Consider the following 13,776-nt stretch of genomic DNA (forward strand, 5'->3'; position numbering starts at 1 on the left):
GTGAGCAAATGGATGATTGTCATTTGCTCCCATACATTACCAGGTTTTCATTCCAACCAGCCAGATTGGACAGATATCTGACAGAAAATTGTATAGCGGATGGCCAGGTTTACACATATGGGCAATTTCACATACATACATACATACATACATACACACTAAAACAGTACACGTACACTTGAAGTAGCAACAGGTTGTAAAAGGACCCGGACACCTCCTCAATTTGTTAGTCTCCGCCCCCATGATTAATTATGCAATTTGCACTGATATGGGGGTGGGGCTTGTCGTGTTGGTTCCGCCCCCAATGCGGCCAGCAGAGGCATCGTCGGAGGGATTTATGCGCTAGTAGTGAAGCTGTCCCTCTCTCTCCTTTAGACAGCTGATGCAGCAACACTGACTGTGCTGTTGCATGCAGTCTGTCGAACAGCGCGGCTCCAGAGCCCCTACCCGGGAACAGGCGTCACTGGACACCTGTTCTCGGCAGGGTCACATCGACCCTGTGTGGGAGCCCCGGGACGACCGCCCCCCCCCCCTTAATCCGGCCCTGGTGATGGTAATATAGATTGGGTAATGTTGTGTGATGCTTAGGGCGGGATGTACTAAGCATCGCATCAGCGATGCGGTACTTCCCATCTGTCCTCGGGTACATACTGAGGTTCATTACCGCAGTATGTACCGAGAATATCGCAGCTGTCCTTTGCCATGGCAGAAGGCCGTGGGGGTGATGGGAGGGATCTGCTCGGATCCTTCCCAAGGGAGTGCGTCCCGATAAGAAGCCCATAGACTTCTATTGGCTAACTGCATTGGGGACGAAGCACCGGAATGCTTAGTACATTTGGGGAATGCGGTAAAACCACCGAAAATTTCATTTTTGGGGTTTTACCACCTTTTCACCTTTAGTACATCCCGTTCCTAAAGCCAGGGGCAGAACTATTGCCAATGCAGAGTGTGCAACCACTCAGGGACACAGAGTTGGACGGGCTCAGCAGGGCCAGTTTTGCACGTTTTGAGAATGGACAGAGCACACTGAAGGATTGTCAGGCACATATTTTGCTGCGGTATGTGGCCAGTGACGTTGTGTTACGCCTCTGCATAGAGCTCTACATAAAACACTTGCCCAGAGAAATGTGAACCTCTATCAGACTTTAAACTTAATTACATTACAACCTACTGTAGGTAAAGTTATAGTTGTAGTTAGAGGCCTCATCTCATTCCGAACATATGCACACAATTATTAGACCATATTTATATGTGCAATGTAAGGGGAAGGGGGGGGGCAGTAAAACACCTTTTTGCAGCGCTGTGAAGCAGGGGAGGGGGGCGCTGTTAGCCCCTCAGCCCAGTGCAAATCCAAGGGGGGGGGGGGGCACGATCAGTGTTATAATTACCTGGGCCCCTGCCAGGCTCCTCCAGTAAGCCCGGGCCTGGGTAATTAGTTCCCACTGTCACCCCCTTCTCGACACTGCTGCATCTTTCGAGGTCTGCCAGTGTTCTAGGCCTGACAGTGGCACAATGGTTAGCAGTAGTCATGGGTTTAATTGCTGATCAAGGTCCTATCTGTGTAGTTTGTATGTTCTCCCATTTTTGGTGTGGGAGTTTTTCGCTGAGGCTCCAGTTTCCTCTCACACTCCAAAAACACACAGGTAGGTTAATTGGCTTCAGACATTAAGGACCTACTGTGTGTGTTAGACTGTAAATTCCAATGGGGCAGGGACTTATGTGGACGGTTACATAATCTCTATACAGTGCTGTGTAATATGTGCGTGTTATAAATATAATAGTACTAGTTTTATAAATTTTTGGGCCAATGCCTGTGCCCGGTACAATGCCAAGTACTGTATCATACAAATATTTTAATTGTGTATTATGGTGCGAGCTGCCTGGTGCACCCCATGGGTAATGACTCCTGTGTCGCATTCTTTTTTTTTTTTTTTCAATGTCACTACTTTTTCCTCAGTCTTGCATCTTAGTATTCAGACAGGGCTGATTCATAATATGTCGACTCAGAGGCGGCTGTGGCTGCATCTATTGGCGCCTTTGTGCGTATTGCATGCACAGTTTTTGGGAATTTTTGCACACAGGCAGTAGCATTCACTCATTCTGATACTAATTAATTGCTAATATTTATATATTATATTGTTCTGTGTTTGTGACGATCTAGTTTTGGGCATGCTCGATTTTATTTTATACTATGTATTTTGATACAATATTTGTATAATATTTTAAGCAACTACTTAAACATTTTTATGCTATGTAACATTCTTTTTTTTTCTATCTACTTAACGAGTGGGACTTTATAACTCCATTTATTAATTAGATTTTCTTATGATGTATCAAGGTTACTAGGATTGTCCCTGTATTATATATCGGTCACTAGGATGATCCGTGCATTATATATAGCGGTCACTAGGATGGTCCCTGTATTGTATATTAGTCATTAGAATTGTCCCTATATTGTTTATTGGTCACTAGAAAGTGCTGTGTATTGTATATTATTATACATGTCCATGTCCTGCTTTGTATTGTATTGTACTGTAAGTCACTGGTTACTTATTTGTTTATGTACTATGTAAGGTGCTGCGGAACACTTGTGGCGCCATATAAATAAGTGATAATAATAATATTATATTGTAATGATCTCTGTATTGAATAGAGGTCACTAGAATAGTCTTTGCTTTGTCACATGGGGCTGGTAGGTGTTGCATTTGAAGTTGTATGTAAAGCACACCCACCTTAGACAAAACACGCCTACAAGGTTTACGTCACACCATTTTTTCTGCTGTAATGTGTTGGTGGGAACACCAGGGCCACTGGCTTGTGTTTGCCCACCAGGCAGAAATATGCCAGCTAGCCCTTGCCCACTATGGTTCCCTTATCATGGTCATCAACTTGCAAAGCACCACAGTGGACCCTAGGGAAAACGGAGCATACACCAAACAGGACACAAACAGGAGACAATATAATTGTAGATGTGAAAATAAGGACAGAAGTGATATGTTCATGTTAGGGGTTAGGTACGGGATTGCAGCGTTTGGAACCTAGTAGACAAAATTCCAACGCTGGTATCCCAACAGGGATAGGATACCGACACCTGTTGGCAGGTATCCTAACCCTCCCTTCCCGGGGCCTAAACCTAATGTCCCCCCCTAGTGCCTAAACCTAGCATCCCCCTCCCCGCACCCTAGACCTAACCCAACCCTAGTGCTTAACCCTAACTGTCCCCCAACCCTGCTACGTAAATTCAGGATGCTGGGGGTTGGGATTCCGGTGCCGGTATTCTAAGCACCGGCATCCCCTGTGCCGGGATATTGAATGTATCCCCATGGTAGAGCTTACATTCTATTATAAAACAGACTGAGGAGAAACAAACAAGTGATTGGGACTCAAGCTGGGCCATATATCGCGAGTATGTCGGCGGGTGTGTAGTCCCGATATGTCTGTGAACGACGTAGATCCCAGAAATATCGCATCTGCTCTGCAGCACAGCAGCTGACCGATAAATCTGCAGATATATATCGGCGCGTCTGGCTGAATGTATGGACGGTCAGCCGACCACTTGTACACTTGCTGCACGGACCGCCGGTGACTGAAAGCTCAACTGAGCAGGCAAATTCAAATGCCCGCTGAAATCGGGAATGGTTGGGAGGGGTGCGCCCTCTATGGGGTGGCGCCCTGTTTGACCGCACTGATTGAACATGCCTCGAGCCGACCGTGCACCCAGCAGGTGCATTGCTGTATTCATTATTCACCAACACATTTTAAAAGAGCCACAGGTGGAGCTAATTATTTAACTTGCGATTCTGTGAGGAGACCTGGAAAACATGCACATGCATAAACAAATGCAATGTAGTAGGGAAGTGAAACATGTTCCCACATGCTGATTAGTAATTAGAAGCGTCACAATTTGTGCCACCTTATTATGTTTCTCACTGCAACTTATTATTACCTACTACCAACCATTGCCCAATTTATATAGATAGAGGTTTCCATTGTCCTTAAATATGGGCTGGCATAGGGGAATGGGTATGATATCCCGCCGGCCGATTCCCGTCAGCGGCAGCCCGACAGGAGCAGAGTGCGATGCAGCGGAAGCCCGACAGCGCTGGAAATCCCGATCGTGGATAGGTAAGTATCCACTAACCTAACCTAACCCCCCTAACCCTAACCCTCCTTAGGGGTGCCTAACCCTAACTTCCCACCCAAGTGCCTAACCCTAATCCCCCCTCCCCCTAGCCTAACCCTAACCCTCCTGGGGGGGTGCCTAACCCTAAGTCCCCCCCGGGAGCCCTAAACCTAACCCTCCCCCCCCGCGGCTGTCCGCTCGCGGCGCCCGGCATCACTACGATCGTGATGCCGGGCGGCGGTCTCCCGGTGTCGGGGAAATGCGGGCGTCTACATCTAGACGCCCGGCATTTCACCCTTGCCGGGATAAGACAGTCGGGAAGCCGGCTGCCGGTATATAGGCAGTCGGCTTCCCGATTGCTTCCCGGCATAGGAGCATCTTGATAAATAGATACTATTAGAAGCAAACACCAATATAAAGTAATTTAATAGGGCGTTGGACCAGCACGTGGCCTGTATGCCCCAGGAAGTGAAGAGATCAGAAAGGCTGCAGCGGCATCTTCCACGGGAACGTCGCGCCTGTTGTATATAAATAGGTCTCATAGGTCGTTTGAGAATATCGAAAAAAATTCTTGATTGTGTTCAGATTTGGTGACTGAGACTGACAAGACGACTATGTTAGGTCTGGATAATGACTTTAAACCATCGGTCAAATCACATACGCTATGTGGATGGGGTCATGGGCATCCTGGAAGACACCCTTCCCAACAAGAAAAGAATTCTACAACATGGGGTAAATATGATCGATCAGTAGCATTAAGTAGTGATAAGTGAAAACATTACAGCACAGGCACTCAGAGAAGAAAGAGGCGGAATGTAGTGGAATATAGTGTTACACAATAAAAGGTGGATAGGAACAATTGTACTCAAAGAGATAAGGTGATTGGCTACAATTTAGTATTAATCATGTTACCATGCAGCTCTAAACATGGCAAAACTAGTCAACGAGACTGGGGCGGGCTTTCCACCAACTTCACATTCACGGATTTATCAGGGAATGGGGTCCCAGTCTGCAAAGCCCTCAGCGAATAGTACTACCACAAGTAAAGTGATTTTTATATGTATGTATTAGGGGTGTGCACCGGCCCCTTTTCGTGTTTTGTGCTTTGGTTTTGGATCTGGATCTTTCTTCGTGTTTTGGATCTGGATTGGTTTTGCCAAAACCACCCTTCCGTGTTTTGGGTTCTGGGTTTTGTGTTTTGGATCTTTATTTTTTTTTTAAAAAGCATAAAAACAGCTAAAATCACAGAATGTGTTGGTTTTTCTGCTCCTATGCTATTATTAACCTCAATAACCTTAATTTCCAGTCTATTCTGAACACCTCACACCTCACAATAGTGTTTTTATGTCCAAAAGGTTGCACCGAGGTAGCTGGATGACTATGCTAAGCGACACGTGTGTGGGCGGCACACACACGTTACCCATCTAGGAGTGACATTGCAGTGGCAGACATGATGGCAGTTTGAAAAACTAGGCCCTAAACTGTACATAATGCAAAGAAAAAAAAGAGGTGCAAGATGGAATTGTCCTTGGGCCCTCCCACCCACCCTTATGTTGTATAAACAGGACATGCACACTTTAACAAAGCAATCATTTCAGCGCCAGGGTCTGCCACACGACTGTGGCTGAAATGATTGGTTCGTTTGGGCCCCCACAAAACAAGCTGGCAATTAATCTGTCCCTGCACAAACTGGCTCTACGGAGGCAAGATGTCGTCCTCATCCACCGATTCCTCACCCTCTTCAGTGTTGTGTACATCCTCATCCTCACAGAGTATTAACTCGTCCCCACTGGAATCCACCACCACAGGTCCCTCTGTACGTTCTGGAGGCTGGTCTCCCTGGAAGAGTTGATAATTCATTTTGATGAACATCATCTTCTCCACATTTTGTGGAAGCAACCTCCTACGCCTTTCGCTGACAAGGTTCCCGGCTGCCCTAAACACTCTTTCGGAGTACACACTGGAGGGGGGGGCAACTCAGGTAAAATAGAGCCAGTTTGTACAGGGGCCTCCAAATTGCCTCTCTTTCCTGCCAGTACAGGTATGGACTGTCTGACATGCCTACTTGGATGCTGTCACCGATGTAATCCTCCACCATTCTGTCAATGGTGACAGTATCATATGTAGTGACAGTAGACATGTCAGAAATTGTTGCCAGGTCCTTCAGTCCGGACCAGATGTCTAAACTTGGTCCTGCCTGCCCTGCATCACCGCCAGCGGGTTGCTTAGGATAGCTAAGTTTTTTCCTGGGAGCCCCAGTTGCGGGAGAAAATGAAGAAGGGACTGTTGACATGTCACGTTCCGCTTCAGCTGACAGTGTGTTCACCAGCAGGTCTTTGCACCTCTGCAGGCTTGTGTTGGCCGGAAAGAGAGACACCACATATGCTTTAAACCTAGGATCGGGCACGGTGGCCAAAATGTAGTGGTCTGATTTCAACAGTTTGACCACCCTGGAATCCTGGCAAAGCGAATGAAGGGCTTCATCCACAAGTCCCACATGCTGAGCGGAATCGCTCCATCTTAGCTCCTCCTTCACTTTCTCCAGCTGCTTCTGCAAAAGCCTGATGAGGGGAATGACCTGACTCAAGCTGGCAGTGTCTGAACTGACTTCATGTGTGGCTAGTTCGAAGGGCTGGAGAACCTTGCACAACACGGAAATTATTCTCCACTGCGCTTGAGTCAGGTGCATACCCCCTCCTTTGCCTATGTCATAGGTGGATGTATAGGCTTGTATGGCCTTTTGCTGCTCCTCCATCCTCTGAAGCATATAGAGGGTTGAGTTCCACCGCGTCACAACCTCTTGCTTCAGGTGATGGCGGGGCAGGTTCAAGAGTGTTTGCTGGCGCTCCAGTCTTCGGCACGCAGTCGCTGAATGGCGAAAGTGGCCAGAGATTTTTCGGGCCACCCAAAGCGTCTCCTGCACGCCCCTGTCGCTTTTCAGAAAATTGTGCACCACCAAGTTTATTGTGTGAGCAAAACATGGGACGTGCTGAAATTTGCCCAGATGTAATGCCCGCACAATATTGGTGGCGTTGTCAGATATCACAAATCCCCAGGAGAGTCTAAGTGGGGTAAGCCACTGGGCGATGATTTCCCTCAGTTTCTCTAAGAGGTTGTCGGCGGTGTGCCTCTTACTGAAACCGGTGATACACAGCGTAGCCTGCCTTGGAACGAGCTGGCGTTTCTGAGATGCTGCTACTGGTGACGCTGCTGCTGTTGCTGCGTAAGGTGATACATCTACCCAGTGGGCTGTCACAGTCATATAGTCCTTAGTCTGCCCTGTTCCACTTGTCCACATGTCCGTGGTTAAGTGGACATTGGGTACAACGGCATTTTTCAGGACACTGAGGACACTTTTTCTGACGTTTCTGTACAGTCTCGGTATCGCCTGCCTAGTGAAGTGGAATCTAGACGGGATTTGGAACTGGGGACACACTACCTCCATCAATTGTCTAAATCCCACTGCACTAATGGCGGATACCGGACGCACGTCTAACACCAACATAGCAGTCAAGGCCTCAGTTATACGTTTTGCTTCAGGATGACTGCTGTCGTACTTCATCCTCCTCGCTAAGGACTGTTGGAGGGTCAATTGTTTAGTAAAAGTAGTGGTGTTCCTACTTCCTCTCTGGGATGATGAATGACTCCCAGCAGCAGCAACAGCGGCAGCAGGAGGCGTAGCAATGCAGGATCCTCCGGAGGAATCCCGGATAGGAGAGTTAGTCATGCCAGTGGCATGGCCTGCAGGACTACTTCCGATCCTGACTAAGGAGGAAATTGACGAGGAGGGAGTTGACGGTGTGGTTTGCAGGCGCTTGGATACAACAGGACAACGGGATTTAGGTGTCCCTGGACTGCTTACGGTCTTAGCCAAAGTTTCTGAACTTGACAGTAACTTTTTATGAACGCGCTGCAGTTGCCGTATAAGGGAGCAGAATCACATGCAATAGAACAAGTAGCGCTGGTGATATGTTATGTTATGTGCTGACTGGTTATATCCTATTGTGGAATCAGCAACATTTTTATAATAAATTGTTTTATATATTCATTACCACAGTTTATATGTCATATATAATATCTATATATCCCCAGCGTAACTTGTTCTATTGCATGTGATTCTGTATCTTTAGGGAGTGACTCCCCCAATTTTTCAGTAGCTGCTAGGAAAGCAACACATTTCAGCGCCTGTTTATACCTACTCAGGTATTCTTTTCGCTTGTGCCGTATAAGGGAGGATGTTCCTAGGTGGTTAACGTCCCTACCCCTACTTATTTCACCTTTACATATGGTACATATGGCAAGACAGTTGTTGTCCGGATTTGGATAGAAATATTGCCAGACCAAAGAGGTGGAATGTTTGGTCTTCTGCCCAGGCATGACCGTGATGGGCTTTTTCATCCCACGGACAACAACTGTCTCCCCCGGAGCCTGATTTAAACAAGCCACATCACCATCAGAATCCTCCTCGCCAACTTCCTCCTCAGCGCCAGCTACACCAGTATCCTCATTCTGTTGTACTTCAACAGTGACATCTTCAATTTGCATATCAGCAAGTGGACTGTGGGTGCTCCTTTCAGCACTTGCAGGGGGCGTGCAAATGGTGGAAAGAGCCACCTCTTCCCGTCCAGTGCTGGGAAGGTCAGGCATCGCAACCACCACCACACTTGGACTCTCCTTGGGGATTTGTGATATCTTCTTAGAACGCACAGTTCTTCGCTGTGCTTTTGTCAGCTTAACTCTTTAGATTTTTTTAGTGGGAGGAGGGCTTCCATCGTCATGTGAAGCTGAACCACTAGTCATGAACATAGGGAAAGACCTTAGCCATTCCTTGCCACTCCGTGTCGTAAATGGCATATTGGCAAGTTTACGTTTCTCTTCAGATGATTTAAATGTTTTTTTCAAGGTCATTTTCCTGAACTGTGCCATTTGGGATTGTATGTGCCCTCTACTATGACATTGGGCATCAGCCTTGGCAGACGACGTTGATGGCATGTTATCGTCTATGTCATGACTAGTGGCAGCAGCTTCAGCACTAGGAGGAAGTGGTTCTTGATCTTTCTCTATTTTATTTTTACCGGAGAAAGTTTGGTCCTCCATTTATGTTATATCGATTTGATATATACGTGCGGCTAAGGCGCACACAAACACAGAAAATATTGTTTTATTTTTGCTGGAGAGTAGTGCACTTTGTGGGTTACACCACCCTTTAAGAAATGAGCCAGCCAGCTCTTTACTTATGGGACACAGGCGCACGCTTGGCGCTGCTCCTTTGTTGATGCACGTGTGGCTACTGCGCACACAATTCACAAACACAGCAAAAAATGTTTTATTTGGTTTGGAGTGTACTTTGGGGGTTACAGCACCCTTTAACGGTCAAGCCAGCCGGCCCTTTACTTATGACACAGGCGCACGCTTGGCACTACTTTGTTGATGTACGTGCGGCTACTGCGCACACAATTCACAAACACAGAAAAAAAAAAATAATTTTTTTTGGAGTGCACTTTGGGGGAGCACCCCTGATGCACAGATCACACCCTGGACAACACTACAGCACCCCTCTAGGACTACAGCCTTTATGGGACACTGCACAACACAGTTAAGCCAGCCCCTATAGACTTTGGAGTGGACACAGCCCCTATGGACAACTGACTGCACAACACAGCCCAGCCAGCCTCTATGATAGCAGCACAACACAGCCCAGCCAGCCCCTATGGACAACAGCAGCACAACACAGCCCAGCTAGCCCTAGCTCCCACCCTCCCTCTTCACTGTCCACAGCCGGAGTGAGAAATGGCGCCGACGCGGGGACCTTTTATGGAATCCAAAACCTGCGAGATCCGGAAGGCGGGATGATGAAGTTTTGCCTCGATTTCAAATCAGAGTCAGGCGGGAAAAGTCGAGCCTGTCTCGGATACGACTCGGATCGGGGGGGCTCGGATTTCAGAAATCCGAACCCGCTCATCCCCTATATATATATATATATATATATATATTTTATAAATGGTTTTATTTTTATATATCCATATCTCTTTTTATATATATATATATATATATATATATATATATATATAATATATATATATATATATAATATATATATATAAGCTGAAGTGCCAAAAGTTATGCGATAGCAGTATGCAAAGGTAATGGTAGGTGGTACTGTGACATCTTGGAAATGCCCAGACCTGCATCAGTTGTAATCTGACATCTCGTGAGTCACTTTGAACAGGGCATGATAATGGGTGCTAGAAGGATGGGATATTTCAATTCCGAAGTTGTGTGGACAGTCAACATTTCTCGGCCTACGGTGTCACGTGTGTACCTGGAATACCTCATGCACGGCATTACCACCCACCGTGGACAGCACTGGGGCCGACCACGGGTGCTTAGTGATCGTGACTAGTGGCGTCTGGCCAGAATTGTCTGTGGCAACAGACATGCAACACTGGCTCAAAACACATTCACATTTAACACAGGAGGTACCAGACACATATCCAGCAGGTCAGTGCAATGAGATATAGGAGCAGAAGACCCACCAGACCTGGGCTTGTGACGTTGCTAATTGGACCCTGGGGGACTGATAACATGTGGCATGGTCAGATGAGTCACGGTTCCAGTTGTTGTTTCAGGCTGATGGCAGGGTTCGGGTGTGGCGCAGACCACATGAGGCCATGGACCCTGGTTTCCAACAAGGCACCGTGCAGGCTGGTGGTGGTTCCATAATGGTGTAGGGTGTTCACGTGGCATGGGTTGGATCCGCTGGTCACATATGGTGTTGGGTGTTCACGTGGCATGGGTTGGATCCTCTGGTCCACCTGAACCCGTCATTGACCGGTAACTTCTACATTGCATTGCTTGATAACCATTTGAAATCCTTCATGGACTTCATGTACCCCCACAATGATGGAATATTCCAGCAAGATAACGCAGTGTCATCAGTCCCAAATTGTCCAGAATTGGTTTGAGGAGCATTGTGGAGTTCTGATGAATGGTGTGGTCACCACGTTCGCGAGACATGAACCCAAATGAGCATTTATGTGATGTGGTGGAGAGGTCCATTCGCACCCAAGATCCTGCACCTACAAACATCAGGGAGCTGTGGGAAGCTATCCAGATAGCATGGGTCACCATCTCTTCAGGTCTTCCATCCACTTGTGGAATTGATGCCACGTCGAGTTGCTGGACTTCACTGGGCTAGTGAGGGTCCTACATGATACTAGACACCTATACCATGACTTTTGGCACTTCATTGTCTATTTTATATATGTATATACACACAATTGGCTTTGACCCATGGAACTCAAATATCTGCTGTGCCAGTGGTATATGACACCATTTAAATAAAAAAAAAATCATACAAAAAATCTGTGTGATACCTGGTGCCAAATGCTCATATTTTTAAGAGTCAGTGTAGGGCAGACCAGAATGAGAAGACTGTGACGTGATTGGTCAGCTTGACAAATTATTGTTAATACTTTGGAACCAACATTCCCTGGAATTAAAAGCAGAGTTTGGAATATAATGGTGAGTGCTGAGTTTGAATGATTTATTTTATTTTTTTATGTAAATTGTGTAGTTCACAGGTTCTCAAACACAGTCCTCTGGACCCCAAACAGTGCATGTTTTCCAGGTCTCCTCACAGAATCACAAGTGATATAATTAGCTCCACCAGTGCAACTTAAAATGTGTCATTGAGTAATGAATACACCTGTGCACTGGCTGGGTGACCTGGAAAACGAGACGTATGTGGGGTCCTGAGGACAGAGGGCCTGATTCAGAGCCGGACGCTATTTGCGCTCGCTCGTCCAGAAAAAGGGGCTGGCTATTTAAATTGACCGTTCGCTCTTTGCGGTCTGTTGACGCCTCTATGTCTGAATGAGCAAACAAAACATGCAGACGTTTTTTTGTAAAAAACGCCCCCTGGCCGCTCGCATCATACGTAATCTCCGCTATTTATTAGATTAATGGAGTACATCGAAAGGTGAATTAACTGCTCGCAGTGCTTGTGGTAGGATTTTCAGGCTAAGAAACAACCAAGTGACGTGGTCGATGACGCTGCTTTGTTAATTATGCACACCCTTAAAATGCCCGTTTTGACCTTTTTTGCATGCCTGCGTTCGGATCCTCCCCGTTTTCAAGCACCTTCCCCTGTTACCACCCACAAACACCTCATTCTGTCACTCATATTAGCAGGCATTCGCTATTTTGCGAGCACACAATTTCTGACCGCAATGACTGGTTCGCGCATGCGTATTACAAGTTACAACCCATACGCATGCGCAGTTGTGCGAACATCGCTCGGAGCGAACGAGCGGCTCTGAATCAGGCCCAGAGTTTGAGAACCTCTGATGTAGTCACATACCACTGGCACCACAGATGTCGGAGAGCCAATTGTTTATGTAAAATTTTTGTGGTCACACTTGCTCTTGCACCCCCAAGTACTCATATGCAAGTCAAATTTTGTCAGCTTTTCCCCCAGGTATCATTAGTATGCTTGAGGTGTTTCCGTCTCTTTCAGCCAGTGAACCAACACAGCAAAATGTGTATTTTACCTGGAGCCAAATGCTCATATTTTTGAGAGTCAGTGTAGGGACTGACCAGGAAGGGAAGACCGTGACGTTGTTGGTCATCTTGACAAATTATTGTAATACTTTGGAACATTTCCTGGAATTAAATGTAGTTATATATAATGAAATAAACTTATATTCTGTGCTAAAACTGAAAATTGTACTTGTTTGTGAAAGTAGCTGCTCCTCTTGCTAGGTCCCTGCCAGTTCTGACATATAATAGATCGGATACACAAACAAACACCAAGAAGGCGCTTATGGTGTAGTAAATTAAATAAAACAATAGTGATGTTTCAATAAGAAATTATTATGCATCCATTTTTGTTAAACTTGAAAGTGAGGCTTATCTGAATATCATTTCCACTGTAGACGTCGTCTTTTTATAGCTTAGTTTTTTCTTCCACAACGTGTATTTGTGAGTTTAGTGGGACACTTATTCCTGTAAGAATACCCTTCGACCGAATGCACTCAAGAAACGAGGCCCAGGGCCAATCATTGAATAATATATCACTTCCTGAGGAAGGATTCTAGTAATCTGAAACACTTTGTGTCCAGGCGTTATGATGTGGATACAACGGGATCTACATTTATGCCCAGACCAGACATTTTTAAGCCATCTGTGGTGGTGCCAAATCATCTAAGCACCCGGGACATGCTCTTAAACCCTACGCAACCACAACAAGGCGTGGGAGGCTCAGTGGATACCCCATGTCCCAATTATATATGCACTTTATGTATGTCATTTTTATTGTACTGATTTTATGCACTACCTTAAATGTACCCTTCACATGGTTTTAAGTTTAATAAATGATCACTTCTCTTGAATACCACAGAATTTGTTATCCCGGTTATTCGGATTGAAAAAGTGTAGAATGTTGAAGCGTATTATTTAATATCTCAATACAGGTTGAGTCTCCCATATCCAAAATGCTTGAGACCAGGGGTAGTTTGGATAACGGAATATTCTGTATTTTGGAATATTTCCATATCATAATGAAATATCTTGGGAACGGGGCCCAAATATACACACAGAATGCATTTATGTGTTATATACACCTTGTACACACAGCCTGCAGGTAATTTTAT

The sequence above is a fragment of the Taudactylus pleione genome, unplaced genomic scaffold (assembly GCF_031769625.1).
Source record: "Taudactylus pleione unplaced genomic scaffold, aTauple2 ptg000824l, whole genome shotgun sequence".
Classification (NCBI taxonomy): domain Eukaryota; kingdom Metazoa; phylum Chordata; class Amphibia; order Anura; family Myobatrachidae; genus Taudactylus; species Taudactylus pleione.